The sequence below is a fragment of the Lynx canadensis genome, chromosome D2, assembly GCF_007474595.2.
Source record: "Lynx canadensis isolate LIC74 chromosome D2, mLynCan4.pri.v2, whole genome shotgun sequence".
Taxonomy (NCBI): domain Eukaryota; kingdom Metazoa; phylum Chordata; class Mammalia; order Carnivora; family Felidae; genus Lynx; species Lynx canadensis.
Window position 1 is genome coordinate 42,525,799 of NC_044313.2, and position 19,580 is coordinate 42,545,378.

Sequence of the window (19,580 nt, forward strand, 5' to 3'; positions counted from 1 at the left end):
GTTATAGCACATAATGGCTATATGACCTGATAATATAGAGGGTATAACTACCAAGAAATAAAGAGCATACGAAAAAAGTATTAACTCTCTTCAATAATATTGGTGGTGGATGTATTAGTTCTGTTATTGTGAAACTATAAGATATATAATATGATAAAATAAATGAGGGTAGAATATTCTATTGCCCCTACATCCTTGAAAACCAGGATTCCCAATATCTATTTCCTAGTACTATTCACCTAAAAGACCTACAAACGAAGACAAAACAGTAGCAATGAGCATCCTGAGAGTCCAGATCATGGTTTTGAAATACTACTTCCCAATGAAAGAAACCAGGATTCATAGAAATGTTTCATGTTTGAAGCAGAATTGTTTCAAGATGTTCTTGGAATGTCTTGTTTTATAAGGTAGTAAAGAAGCTAACCAACAACTATTTGAGTGATGTCAAAGGACTCAGGAACCAACCTGAAGAGACTCCTAATGGGCCAAAGATGGGATACTTTGGGCTTTAGCAAGTATATAAGAATTGAAACAGATTGAATCTCATCAAATGTGTTTAAATCCACGATGGATGAAGCGGCAGAGGAGCGAGGTTGACAGAGGAGGGGGAGGAGGAGGTGGGGTGGAAGGAAGGGAGGAAAGGAGGAAAGAAAACCAATCACCTTCAGAGAAGATACGGAGCCATTTCAACATTTTAAAAACTGTTATGAGGGACCAACCCACCGATAGGGGGACCCCCACGCTTTATGAGTTTAACCTTCGGGAGTTCTACTAGGTCATCACAGTGAATATCAAAGAAAAATCCCCTTGAGATTCTGCCAGAAAGAGGGGGGAAAATACCATTTTAAAATACATCACAGCATTCTATCATTCGTAAGGCCTGCCTTTTCAAGAAAAACTATTTTACCAGAGCCTAAATTATGTTTTTTTGTTTGTTATTTGCCAAAGCCTAAAAAGCCTAGGACAAGGGAAACACCCAACTCCAGCCCAGGCTAGCCTTCCATGTGCGGGAGGGAGGAACACAACTAAGAAGCACTTATGAAGTTCAAGGTCCAGAGACACTGGCTCACTAAAAAAATGAGACTTCATCAGCGCACCTGGGTGGCTCTGTCCGCTAAGCGAGTGACTCCTGATTTCGGCTCAGGTCATGATCTTGCAGTTCCTGAGTTCAAGCCCCACGTTGGGTGCTGAGCTGACAGTGCAGAGCCTGCTTGAGATTCTCTCTCTCTCCCCCCCTCTCTCTGCCCCTCCTCCACTCACACACTCTCTCTCAAAATAAATTAAAAACAAAAAAATGAGACCTCATCATAAGACTACAGAACACTTCCTCTCCCCCCAGTACCTTAATACCACATTACTAAAGGCCTATTTACAGCAGTTTCTTTTTACCTTTGTACATCATGTACAGCCAGCAAGAAAAAAATCACAAGGCATACTAAAAGGCAAACACCAGTTTGAAGAGACAGAGCAAGCATCAGAACCAGACTCTGATATGGTAGAGAGAACAGAATGATCAGACTGGGAATTTAAAACAACTACAATCACTATGCTGTGGACTCTGCTGGGCAGAGTAGCCAGTATGCAAGAACAGATACACAACAAAAGCAGAGAGATGGAATGCATAACAAAAATGGAAGAATGTCTTTGATGGGCTTATTAGTAGACTAGTCATGACTAAGGAAAGAATCTCTGAGCTTGAGGATATCACTGTAAAAAATCCCCAAAACTTAAAAGCAAACCAAGAGACTGAAAAAGATTTTTTAAAAGAACAGAACATCAAAGAACTGTGGGACAACTACAAAAAGTATAACACACATAATACAAGTATCAAAAGAAGAAGCAGCAGGAAAAGGAAAAGAAAAAGAGAAAGGAACAGAAAAAAATATATGAAACACTAATGACTGAAAAATTTTCCAAATTAATGTCAAACACCAAGCCACAGATCCAGAAAGTTCAGAGAACACCAAGCAGGGTAAATGGCCAAAAAAACTATGCCTATACAGCTCATTTTCAAACTACAGAAAACCAAAGATAAATAACTAGAAAGAAATAAACTTGAAAGAAGAACACACAAAAAAAACCACTTTACCTATACAGGAGCAAAGATATGAATTACATCCAACTTCTTAGAAACCATGCAGACAAGAAGAGAATGGAATGAAACATTTAAAGTGTCAAAATAGGGGCGCCTGGGTGGCTTAGTCAGTTATGCATCCAACTCTGGCTCAAATCACGATCTCACAGTTCCTGGGTTCAAGCTCCATATCAGGCTCTGCACTGACAATGCGAAGCCTGCTTAGGATCTTTCTACCTCTCTCTCTGCCCCTCCTTGGCCTGTACTTTCTCTCTCTCTCTCAAAATAAATAAATAAACTTAAAAAATAAAATAAAGTGTCAAAACTTTTCAAAAACAAAGCAAAACAAAACAAAACAAAACCACCAACCTTGAATTCCGTACCCTGTAAATTATTCTTCAAAAGTGGAGCAGAAATGGAGATTTTACCAGGTGTACAAAATTGAGGCAATCCGTTGCCAGTAGACCTGCCTTGCAGATAACACTGAAAAGAAGTTCTTTAGAGAGAAGGAAAATGATATAGTTCAGAAACACAGATCAAAATAAAGAAAGGAATAACACTGAAAGATATATGCACCCCTATGCTTATTGCAGCATTATTTACAACATCCAAGGGATGGAAGCAAGCCAAGTGTCCATCAATGGATGAATGGATACAGAAGATGTGGTGTATATGTATATACAATGGAATACTACTCAGCCATAAAAAAGAATGAGTTCTTGCCATTTGTGAAAACATGCATGGATCTAGAGGATATTGTGCTAAGTGTAACAAGTCACAAAAAGAGAAATACTCTGACTTCTCTTAAATGTGGAATCTTAAAAACAAAACAAACAAAAACCAGAAAGAGACTCATAAATACAGAGAACATGGTTGCCAGAAGGTCGGGAGGAGGGGGAACGGGTAAAATAGGTGAAGGGGATTAAGAGGTACAAACTTCCAGTTATAAAATAAGTAAGTCATGGAGATTAGAAGTACGGCATAGGGAAGATAATCAATATTATAATAATGCTGTATGGTGACAAGTGGTGTTTATACTTACCATGGGAAGCAATGAGGAATGTACAGAATTGTAGAATTCTTATGTTGTACAACTGAAACGAATATAACACTGTATGCCAACTATACTTCAATAATTAAAACACACACACACACACACACAAAAGAAGAAAGAAAAAGAGTGGGACAAAAGGGGGAACAAAGAACATGGGCAATATGGTAAATTACATCAATAATCACTGTAACGTCAAAAGTCTAAATACACAAATTAAAAAGACAGGGACTGTCAGAATAAATCAAAAAACAAGTGGTCTGTGATATATGTGGTCTGTAAGAAACCCACTTTAAATATAAAGACATGGTATTAAATAAAAGTAAATGGATGCAGAAAGATTCACCACACTAACACTAATCAAAGAAAGTGGGATTAGCTGTATTAATTTCAGACAGAGTAACTTCAGAGCAAGGAAAGTTATCAGAAATAAACAAAAGAATTACATAATCATAAAGGGGTCAGTTCTTCAAGAAGACAATTCTTTTTTCTTTTGATGTTTATTTATTTATATTTGAGAGGGAGAGAGAGGGAATGAACATGGAAGGGGCAGAGAGGGAAAGAATCCCAACCAGGTTTTGTGCTCTCAACACAGAGAACCGTGAGATATACCTGATCTGGAAACAAGAGTCGGACACTTAACCAACTGAGCCACCCAGGCACCTCAAGACACTATTCTTTTTTTTTTTTTTTTTGAAGACACAATCCTTAATGTGTATATATGCACCTAACCAGGAGGCATCAAAATACAAGAGACAAAAGCTGATAGAATTGCAAGGAAAAACAGACGAATCCACTATTACGTTGATGACTTCAACACCCCTCTATCAGAAAGGGACAGATACAGCAGGCAGAAAATAAAAATAAGATTATAGTTGAACTCAACAGCACCATCAATAAGCTGGATATAACTGATATTTATCAACTACTTCATCCAAAAATGGCAGAATATATATGATTCTTAAGCTCATATGGAACATTCACCAATACAGACCACAATTCTGGGCCATATATACCTTAACAAATTTAAAAGATCCAAATTCATCTAATGTCTCTTCTCAGACCACAATGAAATTAAAGTAGAAACAAAACCTGAAAGATAGCTGGAAAATCTCCAATACATGGAGATTAAACAATTTATTTCTAAATTTTAAAAAAGGCCAAAGAAGAAACCTCAAGAGAAATTTAGAAATAATTTGAACTAAATGAAAATGTAAATACAACTTTTCAAAGTTTGTAGGATGCAATGAAAGCAGTGCTTAGAGGGGAAATGAGAGCACTGAATGCATATATTAGAAAAGAAGAAAGATCTAAAATCAATAACGTAAGTTGTCACCTAAAAAACTAACAAGAAAAGCAAATTAAATTCAAAGTAAGCAAATGAAAATAAACAATAAAAATTAGAGCAGAAAACAATGAAACTGAAGCAGGACAAACAAAAAATCAATGAAACCAAAAGCTGGTTCTTTGAAAAGATCAATAAAATTGATAAAAAGAGAAATGATACAAAGTACTACAACAGCATAAGAAATGAAAGAGGGAATTATCACTACAGATCACACGGTCACTACAAGAATAATCACAGTATACCATGAACCTCATTATGCCCACAGATGAAATGGACCAATTCCTTGAAAGGTACAATGTGCCTGACAAGATGCTTAACATCATTCATCATCAGAGAAACACAAATCAAAATCACAAACACAGGAAACAATAGATGTTATGTTGACAAGGATGTGGAAAAAGGAAACCCTTTAACACTATTGGTAGGAAGGCAAACTGGTGCAGTCACTCTGGAAAACAGTATAGACGTTTCTCAAAAAGTTAAAAATAGAACTAACCTATGACCCATGACCCAGCAATTACACTACTAGGTATTTACCCAAAGGATACAAAAATACAGATTCGAAGGGGTATGTACACCCTGATGTTTTTAGCAACGTTAGCAACAATAGTCAAACTACGGAAAGAGCCCAAATATCCACTGACCGATGAGTGGGTAAAGAAAATGTGGTATATATTTACAACAGAATATTACACAGCCATCAAAAAGAATGAAATCTATACATCTGCAACAATGTGGATGAAGCTAGAATATATTATGTTAAGCGAAGTAAGTCAGTCAGAGAAAGACAAATACCGTATGGTTTCACACTCATGTAAAATTTAAGAAACAAAACAGATGAATATATGGGAAGGAAAATAATAGAGTGAGAGGGAGAGGAGCAAACCATAAGACTCTTAACTATAAAGAATAAACAGAGTTGAAGGAGGGAGGTGGGTGGGGGATGAGCTACAAGGATAATGAATATTAAGGAGGGCACTTGTTATGATGACTACTGGGTGTTATATATAGTGAATGAATCACTAAATTCTACTTCTCAAACCGATATTACACTGCATACTACCTAGAATTTAAATAAAAATTTGAAACAAATGAAAGTCAATGTGCCAAAACACACAAATGAAGAAATGAAGAAACAGACAATCTAAACAGGCTTGTCTCTACTAGAGAAATTGAATCATAATTAATAAGCTTCCAAGGCAGAAAGCACCAGGTTCTGATGAGTTCTCTAGTGAATTCTAGCAAACATGAAGATATTATACCAATTCTCTACAATCTTATCCAGAAGATAGAAGCTAAAGCAATACCTCCTATTTCATGCTATATACTCCAATACCAAAAAGACAAACACATTACAAGAAAACTACAGATTAACATCTCTCATAAACATATATACAAAAGTCTTGAACAGAATATTATCCAAAATATATATATAAAGAGTTACATACCACAGCCAAGTGGGATTTATCCTATGTATGCAAGGCTGGATCAACATTTGAAAAATCAATTAATGCAACCCATTATATCCACAGACTAAAGAAAAATCACATGATCCTATCATTAGATGCAGAAAAAGTATTTGACAATATTCAACATCCATTCATGATAAAAATTCTCAGAAAACTAGGAATAGAAAGGAACTTTCTCAATTTGATTTAAAAAAAATTTACAAAAACCTACAACTACTTAATATCATACTTAACGGTGAGACACTCAAAGCTTTCCCACTAAAATCAGGAACAAGGGAACAATACTCTCTCTCACCACTCCTTTTCACACTGTAAGTCCTAACCAAGGGAATAAAAGAAAAAGAAATAAAAGGTATACAAATTGAAAAAGAAGAAATACAACTGTCTTTGCTCATAGATGACATGACTATCTATGTAGAAAATTCAGAAGAATCAACAGCAACAACAAACTCCTAGAATAGTGACTCCAGCAAGGCTTCAGGATACAGGGTTAAAATATAAAAGTCAACTGCTTTCCTATATACCAGCAATGAATAAGTGGAATCTGAAATGTAAAAGCTATCACTTATATTAGAATCCCCCCAAAATGAAATACTTAGGTTTATACAAATCTAACAAAATATGTACAGGATCTGTATGAGGAAAACTACAAAACTCTGATAAAAAAAAAAAATCAAAGAGCTAAATAAATGGAAAGATGACCCATGTTCACGGATAAGAAGACTCAATACCGTCAAGATGCCAGTTCTTCCCTACCTGATCTACAGAGTCAGTAAAATCCCGGTCAAAAGCGCAGCAAATTATTTCGTGGATCTTGACAAACTGATTCTAAAGTTGATACAGAGATTAAAAAAAAAAAAAAAAAAAAAAAAAACTAGGCTAATCAACACAATATCATAGGAGACGAATAAAGTTGGAGGACTGATGGTACCAACTTCAAGATTCACAGTAAAGCTACCGTAATCAAGACAGGGTGGTACTGGCAATAGAACAGACAAATAGATCAATGAAAAAGAATGCAGAGCCCAGAAATAGACCCACATAAATATACTCAACTGACACTTGACAAAGGAGCAATGGCCACAACAATGGAGCAAAGTCTTTTCAGTAAATGGTGCTAAAACAATTGAACATCCACATTTTTTTAAAGCGGGGGGGGGGGGGTGCCTAAACATAGACTTTTCATCCTTCACAAAAATTAACTCAAAACGGCTCACAGACCTAAATGTAAAATGCAAGACTCTTAGGAAACAGTGTAAGAGAAAACTTAGATGACCTGGGGTTTGGCAATGACTTCTGAGATGTAACACCAAAGGCGTAATCCATTAAAGAAACAACTGATAAGCTGGGCTTCATTAAAATTAAACACTTCTGCTCTATAAAATACAATGCCAAGGGAATGAGAAGACAAGCCACAGACTAAGAAAAAATACTTGCAAAAGATATATCTGAGGACTGTTTTCCAAAATATACAAACAACCGTTACCAGTAAGAAAAGAAACAACCCAATGTAAAAATAAGCAAAAGACTCAAACAGAACTTTACCAATAAAGATGTACAGATGGCATATAAGCATATGAAAAGATGTTCAATATCTTATATCATTAAGGATTTGCAAATCAAAGCAACAATCAGACAGATGTCACTACACACTTAGAGTAGTCAACAAAACACTGACAACACTAAACACTGATAAGGATATGGAATAAGGACTCTCATTTATTACTGGCGGGAATGCAAAATGATACAGCCACATTGTAATAGTGTGACACTTTCTTACAAAACTAAAAGTACTAGTAGCAAATCTAGAAATCATGTCTTTGGTACTGCAAGTGACTTAAAAGCTTACGTCTACACAAGGATATTTATAGCAGCTTTATCCATAATTGCTGAAACGTGGAAGCAACCAAGATGTCCTTCAGTACGTGAATGGATAAATAAGCTGTGGTACATCCAGACAATGGATTATTACTGAGCACTAGGAAGAAATGAGCTATCAAGCCATGAAAAGACATGGAGAAAACTTAAATGAATATTACTAAGTAAATCTGAAAAGGCTATATATCGTATAATTCCAATTATATGGCATTCTGGAAAAGGCAACACTATGGTGTCAGTAAAAAGATCAGAAGTTGCCAGGGTTAGGTGGTAGGGAGGGATGCACAGGCAGAACACAGAAGAATCTTAGGGCAGAAAAGCTATTCTGTATACTACTGGGGTGGATTCATGTTATTATACATTTGTCAAAATACATAGAATGTATAACACCAAGAGTGAACCCTAATGTAAACTAAGGACTATGGGTGATGATGTGTCAATGTAGGTTCATGAACTATAACAAATGTACCACCCTGGTGGGGGTTGTTGATAATGGGGGAGGCTATGGAGGTGCAGATGGTAGGTATATGGGAAATCTCTTTACATTCTGCTCAATTTTGCTGTGAACGTGAAACTTCTCTAAAAAATAAAATCTATTTAAAGTGTGTGTGTGTTTGTGTGTGTCTGTCTTTATGGTGTATTTTTCTTACATTTTATTAATATAATGTAATTCATCAATTCTAAGACACACATCTTTTCACATTTTAACAAGTGTAAAGTCAGGAACATCCTAAAATCAATATAGTATTTAATAGGTATCATTTTTTTTCTCAATGGTTAGAATAACAGTATTATCAATACCTGCAGATTATACAGATAATATGTGCTATAGGGTTGATGAAACACATTCCAGAATATGTAACTTAACTTCAGAAAGAATTAGATGAGTTTGCTAGTACTAACCGCCAAATGTTTTTTCATATACAAACCTTGTAAAATGTAATAAATATGAGTTTTCCACTAGCAGCAGACTGATTTCTAATTAATTCATCGGTGGATTAATATGTTCAAAATCCTCAACTTTAGTATTACTTAATATGATTAATCACCTCTATTTATGTATCACTCACGGTGCTACATTTTTCTCCCTAACCTAAACAGAATTTCTTCATTCAGATGCTCAGTCACTCAGATGTAAGAATCATCACGTGCACAACCCTTAGATGCATTAAGAGCTGCCCTCATCTCTTATGCTAAGCATGCTTTGGAAACTCATCCATTCTAACACATTCCATCAGATTTGTAAAGTTATTAAAGTTATTTTTTTAGTATTTAATGAATGGATAGTTTGTTTTTGGAATCCTATAGGAAAAAGGCTGGCTTTTTATTCACTACTGGTCCTTCGACCATAATTATTACATTTTTGCCAATTCTTTCTCCCCACCCACTTCTGGTCATTTCTCCAGCCCTGCAAAGTCTTACCCATCTGGCTTTACAGAGTAAGCTGTAAAATTAATTTAAAAACTCAGATAGATTCTCCACTCTAAAATACCCTTTTAAAATCAAACTCACTGAAAATTAGTCAACTCTGTCCATTCCTGTTCTACCAGTTTAAAAAAAAAAAAAAAAGGATGCTATTGAAAGTTATAAATTTCTGTGGACAATGCCACCAACTAATAGGAGGGTTCTAAGAAACACATGGTAAAACTCCAGAAACCACAATGTACTTCACCCACTCATAAGGAAATGCACTTTGTTTTCTTCACCATCACAATCTGGAATTTAGAAAAATGTAGTGATAACAATCCTTAAAGAAAAGTCAACATTTCTGCAGCCCATTTCTAACAAAATAAAATGCAAATGACAGGTGAGAAATCATTATTTCTGCATGAAGCCACAGAATATGACCCTTTTTTGTTTGTCTGTTTTCCTAGAGCAATACCAGTAAAATTACTTATGCCTCTGCCTGTTCAACTTCAGTGCACATGAATTCGTGAATGAGCACATTCAAGAATATCTAAAAGTTAATAAATATTATGCACAATGGAAAACACTCTTTAACAAATTATAGATCATGGGGTGCCTGGGTGGCTCAGTTGGCTAAGCATCTGACTCAATTTCGGCTCAGGTCATATCTCACAAGTTCATGGGATTGAGCCCCACATCGGGCTCTGCATCAACAGCATGGAGCCTGCTTGGGATTCTCTCTCTCCCTCACTCTCTGCCCCTCCCTCGGTCATCCTCTCTCTCTCAAAATAAACAAACATTAAAAAAATTATAGATTGGTATTATGACAGCGGTGTGGGTTCCAGAGATCTGTGCATTTTTTGAAACTAATTGGACTGTACACATAAGCCCTGTGCATTTCACTTTATATATGTGTGTGTATATATATATGATATATATGTATATACCATATATATATATATATATATCATATATATATATATATCATATACATGTTGGTTGGATTACAGTTGAAGGTATTTGTACAAACTAAAATTATTTTTGAAAAAATAATAAAAACATCTATTTCCTAAATATGTTCACTGAAAGGGACTAAAAGCAATGACAGCCAGTACCAATAAAAAACACCTATAATGGCCATATCCTGGTTCCTATGTATTGTTTCCATTAACTCTAGGGGTGAGTTAACTAGAGATGACCATTTTCTCCCTGTCTCTTCACATGGCTGTGTTTCAATTTTCCCTTTTCTATAAGGACACAGATCACATTGGATTAGGGCCCACTTTAACAGCATCATTTTAATTTGATGATGTTTGCAAAGACATTATCTCCAAAAAGGTCACATTCTGACATTCTATGGGTATTTTATAAGAGAATATATGGAATTTTATGGAGAAATTTTATGAGAAGTAAGAAATCTGCCTGGTCTTCAAGTATCTCCCCATAAATTGCTTATTAGTTGTAAAGGGGAAAGGAGTAACTCTATGATGGAGAAAAAGGAGGACATCTTGACCAGGCAATCAAAATTAATATTAGCAATTCACATTACCAACGTAGGACAAACATATTAAGCCTCTGAATACGATACCCTAAGAAAGGACACATCCTCATTTATGTAAAATTCTGGCCAGAGATGCATCATCTAAATCCAATAATGAGAAAATGTCAGATAACTCCAAATGGTGGAATATGGCATAAAATAACTGGCTTTATATTCTTCAAAAATGTTAATGTCATGCAAAACAAAAGACAACTAAGGACCTGCTCCAAATTAAAGAAACAGGAGAACTAAATATCATATGTGATGCCATGCTTAATCCTCTCTGGAGGAGAAAAGTCAAAAACCTTTTTTGACTGCTTAGTTGAGACAAGAGACAACACAGGAAGAGAGACTGTAGACTAAAGTACTGTCTCAATGTTAAGTTCCCTGAATTTGATAACCTAAGTGGGATTACATATGAGAATATCCTTGTTCTTGGAAAACAGAAACTGAGACATTAAGGGTAAAAGGACATAATATATACAACAATACTCTCTCAAACAGTTCATCAAAAATAAATTGCATGTATGTAGGCGGGTGAAGGAAAGAGGGAGAGAACCAGAGAATGACACAAATTGGAAAACTGTCAAAAACTGATGAATGTAGGTAAAAATATAGGGAGTTCACTGTGCAATTCTTGCATCTTTTCTATATAAATAAAACAAAATAAAACCAAAATAAAACCAAAAATGAATTATGGTCACCTGGGTGGCTCAGTCAGTTTAGCGTCAGACTCTTGATTTCAGCTCAGGTCATGATCTCACATTCGTGGGATTGAGCCCCATGTTGGGCTCTGCACTGACAGCACTTGGGATTCTCTCTCTCCCTCTCTGTCCCTTCCCAACACACACACACACAACACACACACACACACACACACACACACACACTCTCTCTCTCTCTCTCCTCTCTCTCTCTCTGAAAATAAATAATAAAATAAATTTAAAAAAAAACACAAAAATGAATTAAGTTCGTATGTTGTAGCCCTAAGCCCCAGTACCTCAGAATGTGACCTTATTTGGAGATAATGTCTTTGCAGAAGTCATCAAATTAAAATGATATCATTAGAGTGGGTCCTAATCCAATGTGATTGGTGTCCAAAGGGGAAATTTGACACAGATGTGTCCAAAAGAGAGAGAGAGCAAACAGCAATCCACAATCCCATGAATGCGTGAAGCTATGAGAAGTGAAGGTAAGAGGTCTGGAACAGAACCTTCCCCTGCACCTTCAGAGACAGCACAGCCCAGGCAACAACTTGATTTTGGATGTTAGCCTCCAGAAGTGGGAGAAAATAATTTTCTGCTATTCAAAGCAAAAATAAAAAACAAAAGAATTAGAATAGCAAAAAAACTACCTTTAAGGTATTATGCTAAAATAAAATGCTTTTCACAGATATATGAGATATGCTTTCACCAAATTATAATGTTTAAAAAACACAAATATTTGTATTCACTGTTGTTCACCAAAAATGGAAGAAATCATCAAACACCAACCTTGCAACATAAAACTGTGATGTAAAAAGATGAACCAAATTCAATGCACTATCCCTAAAATAAGCACTTTTAACACAAACTAAATCCCAAACTGAGAATACATTAAAATTGGTTTAGCAAAGTTATCATTATTTAAAGATCATAGCGTGTGTGTGTATATATATATATATATATATATATATATATATATATATATTTTAAATCCTCACTTCGGATCAATGGAAAAAGTATCAAAACTAAAAAAAAAAAGTTAAATATGTTGAATGGCTTAAATACACAATTGGTAAGTTGTATATTAACAGTTTATAAAATATAATGGAAAAACAATCTCAAAATGGCATTTAAAAATAATACTACAAAACTTTACTGAATGTCAAAGAAGACTAATAAAAGAAGCTATGCCATTTTAGGAGTTATAAAACTACAAACACTGTAAAAATGTCAGTTCTCTCCAAATCTATCCATAAGTGTTAACAGGCTTTTAAATGGAATCAGACAAAAGGAGTCTGAAGACATTTGAAAAAATAAACATTGAAATATCCTACCTTTTTAGAAAAACACCATTTGCCTCACCAATTATTAAAATACAGTGAAAGTCGGGTGCCTGGGTGGCTCACTCGGTTAAGCGCCAGACTTCAGCTCAGGTCATGATCTCACAGTTCGTGAGTTCAAGCCCCGCATTGGGCTCTGTGCTGACAGCTCAGAGCCTGGAGCCTGCTTTGGATTCTGTGTCTCCCCCTTTCTTTGGCCCTTTGCTACTCACACTCTGTCTCTCCATCTTTCAAAAATAAACAAACATTAATTAATTAATTAATTAATTAAAATACAGTGAAACCTACATCAATATAAAGAGTGTGACCCTACTATCACAAGACAGATTACAAGAGAAGATAAAGGGGCACCTGGGTGGCTCAGTTGGTTAAGCACCTGACTCTTGATTTTGGTTCAGGTCACAATCTCAGTTGTGGGATCAAGCCTCATGTCAGGTTCTGCACGGACAGCACGGAGCCTACTTGGGATTCTCTCTCCCCCCCTCTCTCCCTGTCCTTCCCCTGCCCTAGCTCTCTAAGGAAATAAATACTTAAAAAATATAAGACAAGATCAAGAGCAGACCAAGAAATAGAAGAATATAATAAAAAAACATCTCAAATCAATAAAAGTTGTTGAGAGAACTTGCTAACCATTCGGGAAAAAACTTAAGTTGGATCCTTACCTCACGCAACAAAATTCCAGATAAATAAAAGGTTAAAATGTAAAATGTGAAGCTATAAAAGAATTGAAAATAATACTGTAATGAGGAAGGAATTTCTAAGTTTGACATCAGAGGTAAGGAAAGGCTGATGTAAACTTATTGAAGGTAACACTGAATACAATTTTTTTCTGTTTTATGGATCAGTCTTAATAAGCCTATAACATTATTACAGTGATGTTGTGTTTTCAGAGTAGTGACTAGGGCAGTAAGATCGGAGTACTGTATTCTACCTATTTGACTTCATTTCATAGAGAACAATTTTCCACTTTGATTTGACAACTGGCTTTTCCTGTAATGGTTAGGAGGTTATTGAATAATAGAAAGTATTTAACACCTTTTTTTCCACATTTCTGTGATTGCTATCTTCAGTTGGAATGAAATATTATCTAAAATTTAGGTAACTTCCTGTAAGTTGGTACTGAGTTATTAGAATAAACATCAAATTTTAAAATTAATATTTTAGGTAGAGAAATAAGAATTACCTACAAAAATGTTTTTTCTCCCTCAAGCTAGTACCACTGGATCCTAGTGTCACCTGCACCGTGACTGGGTTAAATCACTTGCATTATAAGCCAATGTCTGCAGGGAACCTGGGTGGCTCAGTCGGTTGAGCGTCTGCCTTTGGCTCAGGTCATGATCTCACGGCTCATGGGTTCGAGCCCCACGTCGGGCTCTGTGCTAACAGCTCAGAGCCTGGAGCCTGCTGTCTCCCTCTTTCTCTGCTCCTCCCCCACCCAAGCTCTGTCTCTCTCAAAAATGAATAAACATTAAAAAAAAAAATAAGATAATGTTTACTCTTCAGGAAAAGGAAAAGAAAAGCCCTTATTTAAATGTGATATCCCATGTCATATACCTAGATTCTTCTCCCTTTTTCTTCCTTTCCTTTCTGAGACAGTGTGAGTAGGGGAGAGGGGCAGAGGAAGAGAGAAAGAGAATCCCAAGCAGGCTCCATGCTCAGTGTGGAGTCTGACATGGGGGCCCACAACCCTGAGACCATGACCTGAGCCAAAATCAAGGGTCAGACATTCAACCGACTGGAGCCACCCAAGCACCCCATTTTTTTTTTTTTTTTTTTAGATTCCCTTTCCCTTCTGCCGTAGTCACTCAAGCATTGTGCCTGCAGTAGTATTCCTAGTATTCCAAGAAGTATTCCTAATCTAGTTCAGGCTTAACGTCATTATTTTTAACTTTCCAAATCCTCTTCTGTCCTTTCATAAATTAGCCCAAAATGCAGCATATAAGGCATAAAACCTCAGTGATGATACTGAATGCACACAGGGTTTAAAGGCCTAAGTATAAGGGCTTGAACCAACAAGAGTCCATCCTCAGCCCCAACTCAGTATGTCCCTCAGTCACCACTTGGACTTAGCTAAAAGATATGCAAGGCTGTAGAGTCCTAGCACAGCAGGTGAGTTTCATGCAGAGGAGTCAGCTGTGGCAAACACCACTGAGATGCGGAAGATGAGGACAAAAAATGTGGCACCATGGAGTCCATCAGTGATACCGACAAGAATGGGTTCTGAGACATTAATGGTGGGGGCCAGTTAGAATAATGACTGGAGCGACTTAAATAATCTGTATGTGACTTTTATTCTCACAGCAGCATCACTAACTTTCTTTCGTTTTCTTTTTTTAAAAGAATCTCTGTTGATGTTCGAGTTCTTGTTATAGGCAAAGCTTTTCATCACACATCTTTTCCACATATCACGCTAATCACAGCTCTTACCAAAACTTGTTTCTTAGATCCTAACCTGTGGTCTTTTGAACATGTAAAAATGTTCTTTATCTTCCATAAAGAATTATACGCTCTCCTATTTTTCCTGAAACACAAACAGCTCTGTCTGAGGTTTCTCTCTTTTGACAGAGACATTGGCACTGTCAGTTCAGTACTAGGGAGACACCAGGGGAGTGCCAGAGATGACGGCATCCTACCCTTAGTTCCGTTGATTGTTGTAACTGGGGAACAAAGGACCTGTGCTGTCCATCACCCAGTTTTTCTTTTTTTTTTTTTTAATTTTTTTAATGTTTATTTATTTTTGAGACAGAGAGAGACAGAGCATGAACGGGGGAGGGTCAGAGAGAGAGGGAGACACAGAATCTGAAGCAGGCTCCAGGCTCCGAGCCGTCAGCACAGAGCCCGACGCGGGGCTCGAACTCACGGACCGTGAGATCATGACCTGAGCCGAAATCGGACGCTTAACTGACTGAGCCACCCAGGCACCCCTGTCACCCAGTTTTTCCAGATGAGCCAAAAATCTGGATTTTCTTTTTAGGAAATCTCCCAGTTTTTAATTGTTTGCAACTAATTAAAAACAAAAATACAGTACAGGCCAAACATAAGATGCCTGCAGGCTAAATCGAGCTGAAAGGCCATTGGTTTCCAACCTCTAGGGAAGGAATCATAGTGGGTCTGCCTATTTCTCTTTCACTTTTTTTCTTGATTTTAGGTAATTCTTCCTTCCAAGCAGGGATTTCACAAGCCTTTAAGGTACTCATTCAGAGATTCAAAGTGAGGTTCAATGACCTACCAACATTACCAAGTGCCATTAAACACTTCTCTCTTTGAAAGTAATATACCATTACTTGCATGTCGATAACTGGTTTGGGATGGGAATGAAATTCACCTTTAAATTTACACTTGTTCTTGAGAAGTTTTCATATATCTACAGAAGTATGACAATTAGCATTTACAGAGCACCTACAGTGTGCCAGGCACATTACGAAGCAGTTTCACACTTTGGTATTTCATTAAAGCCTAAATTACCTTGTAAAGTAGATTTTATTAACTCATTTTACAGACGACTTGCAATAGTTCACAAAGTTCTCAGTTTTGTTTCTCTACCCTCAAGAAGCCAGCAAAGTGGTTGGTTAGGCTTGCTTTTTTGACAGGTATCATCAATCAAGAATAATTACAACCGTCTTAAATCACAATAACAAAAGTGCAAAGTAAAAAGTATTGAAGGATGATATCCTTTGAAAAAACAGCTAAACCTTAATTTCAACTCCTTGAATTCCTTAGTTCTGTTGATCTTCCAATCACTGAAAGAGTCATAGTTATTTTCAAGATAAGTAAAATTGAAGTCAGCTTTTCTTTTTGGTTAATGTTTCTTTTCTAGGGCCTCAGAAAACACTGGCCATTTTACAAAAACCTAAGCTTTTCATTAATTAAAGAGGACCACAAAAAAGAACATGGGCTGCTGCCACTAAGGCAGCAGCAGGCAAGTGTGGAGGTGAGGCCGTGTGTTAGGCCCAGTAACACACAACCAAGGAGGATTCCCTACTTACGTGGACCTCACAGTTTGTAGGAATGGAAACAGATCTTAAAGAAATGTTCATACAAATTACAATTTAATTACAGTCATAATAAGTGCCACCAACGAAATTAATAATGGGGTGCTATGATAGATAGCTTTGATAAAGCTGTGTAAGTTTAAGTAAAAACTGGGCAAAATCTCAATCTAACCAGGGAGGTAAAAAGACAAACTGCTCTGTTCCAGTCAAGTGGCTCCTTTAAGAATATTAGTCTCAAGGATTACATTAAACTTCTATAAATAACCAATTCTACTTATATTTTATATATCCTAGCATAAGTTTAAGTCTTCATTTTAACATCTTCAAAGCTACTCACTTCCCTACAAGACAGAAAGATAGAGCACGAGTGGTGGAAGGGCAGAGAGAGAGGGAGACACAGAATCCGAAGCAGGCTCCAGGTTCTGAGCTGTCAGCACAGAGCCCAATGTGCGGCTTGAACCCACATTACGTAAGATCATGACCTGAGCTGAAGTCAGATGCTTAACTGACTGAGCCACCCAGTCTCCCCAAACCTCAATATTTTAAAAAGCAGAACACTTATCAGCATTTAAGTCCAAGGCTCAACAAATATTTAAATAATTAAAGCATGTTATATATTTATAAAAACAAAAAAAAAAAACAAAACCAGTAAGATTTATCAAATAATGTTAAAATGCAACTTTTATTGATGCCATGTAGAAAAATTTAATGTTGGGGCGCCTGGGTGGCGCAGTCGGTTAAGCGTCCGACTTCAGCCAGGTCACGATCTCGCGGTCCGTGAGTTCAAGCCCCGCGTCAGGCTCTGGGCTGATGGCTCAGAGCCTGGAGCCTGTTTCCGATTCTGTGTCTCCCTCTCTCTCTGCCCCTCCCCCGTTCATGCTCTGTCTCTCTCTGTCCCAAAAATAAATAAATGTTGAAAAAAAAAATTTAAAAATAGAAAAATTTAATGTTAATTTTTTAAGTATGGAAACTGTGATAAATGGGTCAATTACTTGGCTTTTGCAAAAACATAAAAATAACAAGGTACAAAAGCAACAAAGCACTAAAACTGGTCATGGTCTTCGAGTAAAAAAACAGACACTTAACATAAGGAATAAATACAAAAATTTTTAAAGTATGCTTAAGAAAACGTGTCCAAGGGGCACATGGGTGGTTCAGGTTAAGTGACTTTCTTAACCCTCTCCCTCTTTGCCCCTCCCCCCACATGTGTGTGCTCTCTCTCTCTCTCCTAAAAATAAACACCAAAAGAAAAATTTTAAGAAAAACAGAAAATGTGTCCAAAATGTGTCTCAAATCAATTAGTGATTTTATGTCAAAATAACAAATAACAAATGTATAGACTGTTAAAATATAATAAGTACATATAAACATAAATACAATAAAGATCTCTCATGAGATTTATCTCCATTTTCCTATTTTCTCCAAGGTTTACTACATCTAATTTTTAAATATATATATATTTTATATATTACTGGTTTAAATAACATCCTACATCAGCATACTCTATTCTCACTAGTCGCTTTTAAACATTTTCCCTGCTTCATGGAGTCATAGATTTGTTAACAATATAGGGAACCACATGTCAATCTGTTTGGAACAAGGTCCATACCTAGACACATGAAGTTCAGAAAAAAAGTCCTAAGTGGTCCTGACAAAGCCCCATGTAACTTAAAGAATGAAAAATTCACAAATCCTAACAAACACAGCTTTTCTTGCCCCTTCCAAAAACCACCTTTAAAAGGACAAGTGAGGGGCGCCTGGGTGGCTCAGTCGGTTGAACGTCCGACTTCAGCTCAGGTCATGATCTCACAGTCTGTGAGTTTGAGCCCCACATTGGGGTCTGTGCTGACAGCTTGGAGCCTGGAGCCTGATTCGGATTCTGTGTTTCCCTTTCTCTCTGCCCCTGCCGAGCTCATGCTCTGTCTCTGTCTCAAAAATAAATAAAAACATTAAAAAAAAATTAAAAAGGACAAGTGAACCAAAAAACAGAAGTCATCTTAACATCCCATATTTATTAAAAATCTAATACATTTAAGATACTCAGTACATGTGATGTGATTGGGGCCAGACAGAAAGACACATAACCAAACTTCCAGCATAGTGTGGCTGCCTTTCACTTTCTTCGTGTGTAAGCTAATACCTACTTTACAGACTATTTTAAAGATCCTCCACAATGGCACTGTATTTGGCATTCTGTAAGTACCCAAGTGGTAGCCAGTATAATTATTTTAAGTCAAATTAGAGACAGGAAACAAATAGGAAGAAAATGAACAGTACAAACAGGCATGAGAAGCCCCAAAGAAGCACAGAAAAGGAAGAAAAGACCAGGAGCCCAGCTGAAATTAAAGTTTCACGGAGAAGGTAAGAGACAGGCTCTGCCTGTCGAGAAGTCTGGGACTTAGCAGACAAGAAGGGAAGAAGGATTCACAGAGAAGCAGAGATAAGACTACAGAATTACAGCCGTAAGAGTACAGAATTAGGGCCACAACATAGAAAGCCAAATCCAGTATCGTTATTACTAAGAAAAAAAAAAGTAAATAAATCAGAACTAAATCATGACCTAGAGACAGTAAAACCTATATGAACAGGGCAAAACAGAACATCAAGTCCCAGTGCCCAATCACAAATTTTTACCACAGGTGTCTTTTCTCTTTGAGAAAAAGTGGATTAAGACAAGTCTGTTTAGCAAATACAACACCTACTCTCAAAATACCAAAAAGACTGATACAAATGTGACTACGTATTTCTACAATATGATCTGACTACTGATTATAGTG

At 36.6% G+C, this 19,580-nt stretch overlaps 1 protein-coding gene across 1 annotated transcript in view; it reads right to left on the reverse strand.

Moving 5' to 3' along the window:
• The window catches only part of BMPR1A (bone morphogenetic protein receptor type 1A), a 137,472-nt gene that overhangs the window by 79,236 nt on the left and 38,656 nt on the right, over window positions 1-19,580 (reverse strand). The window lies entirely within an intron of this gene.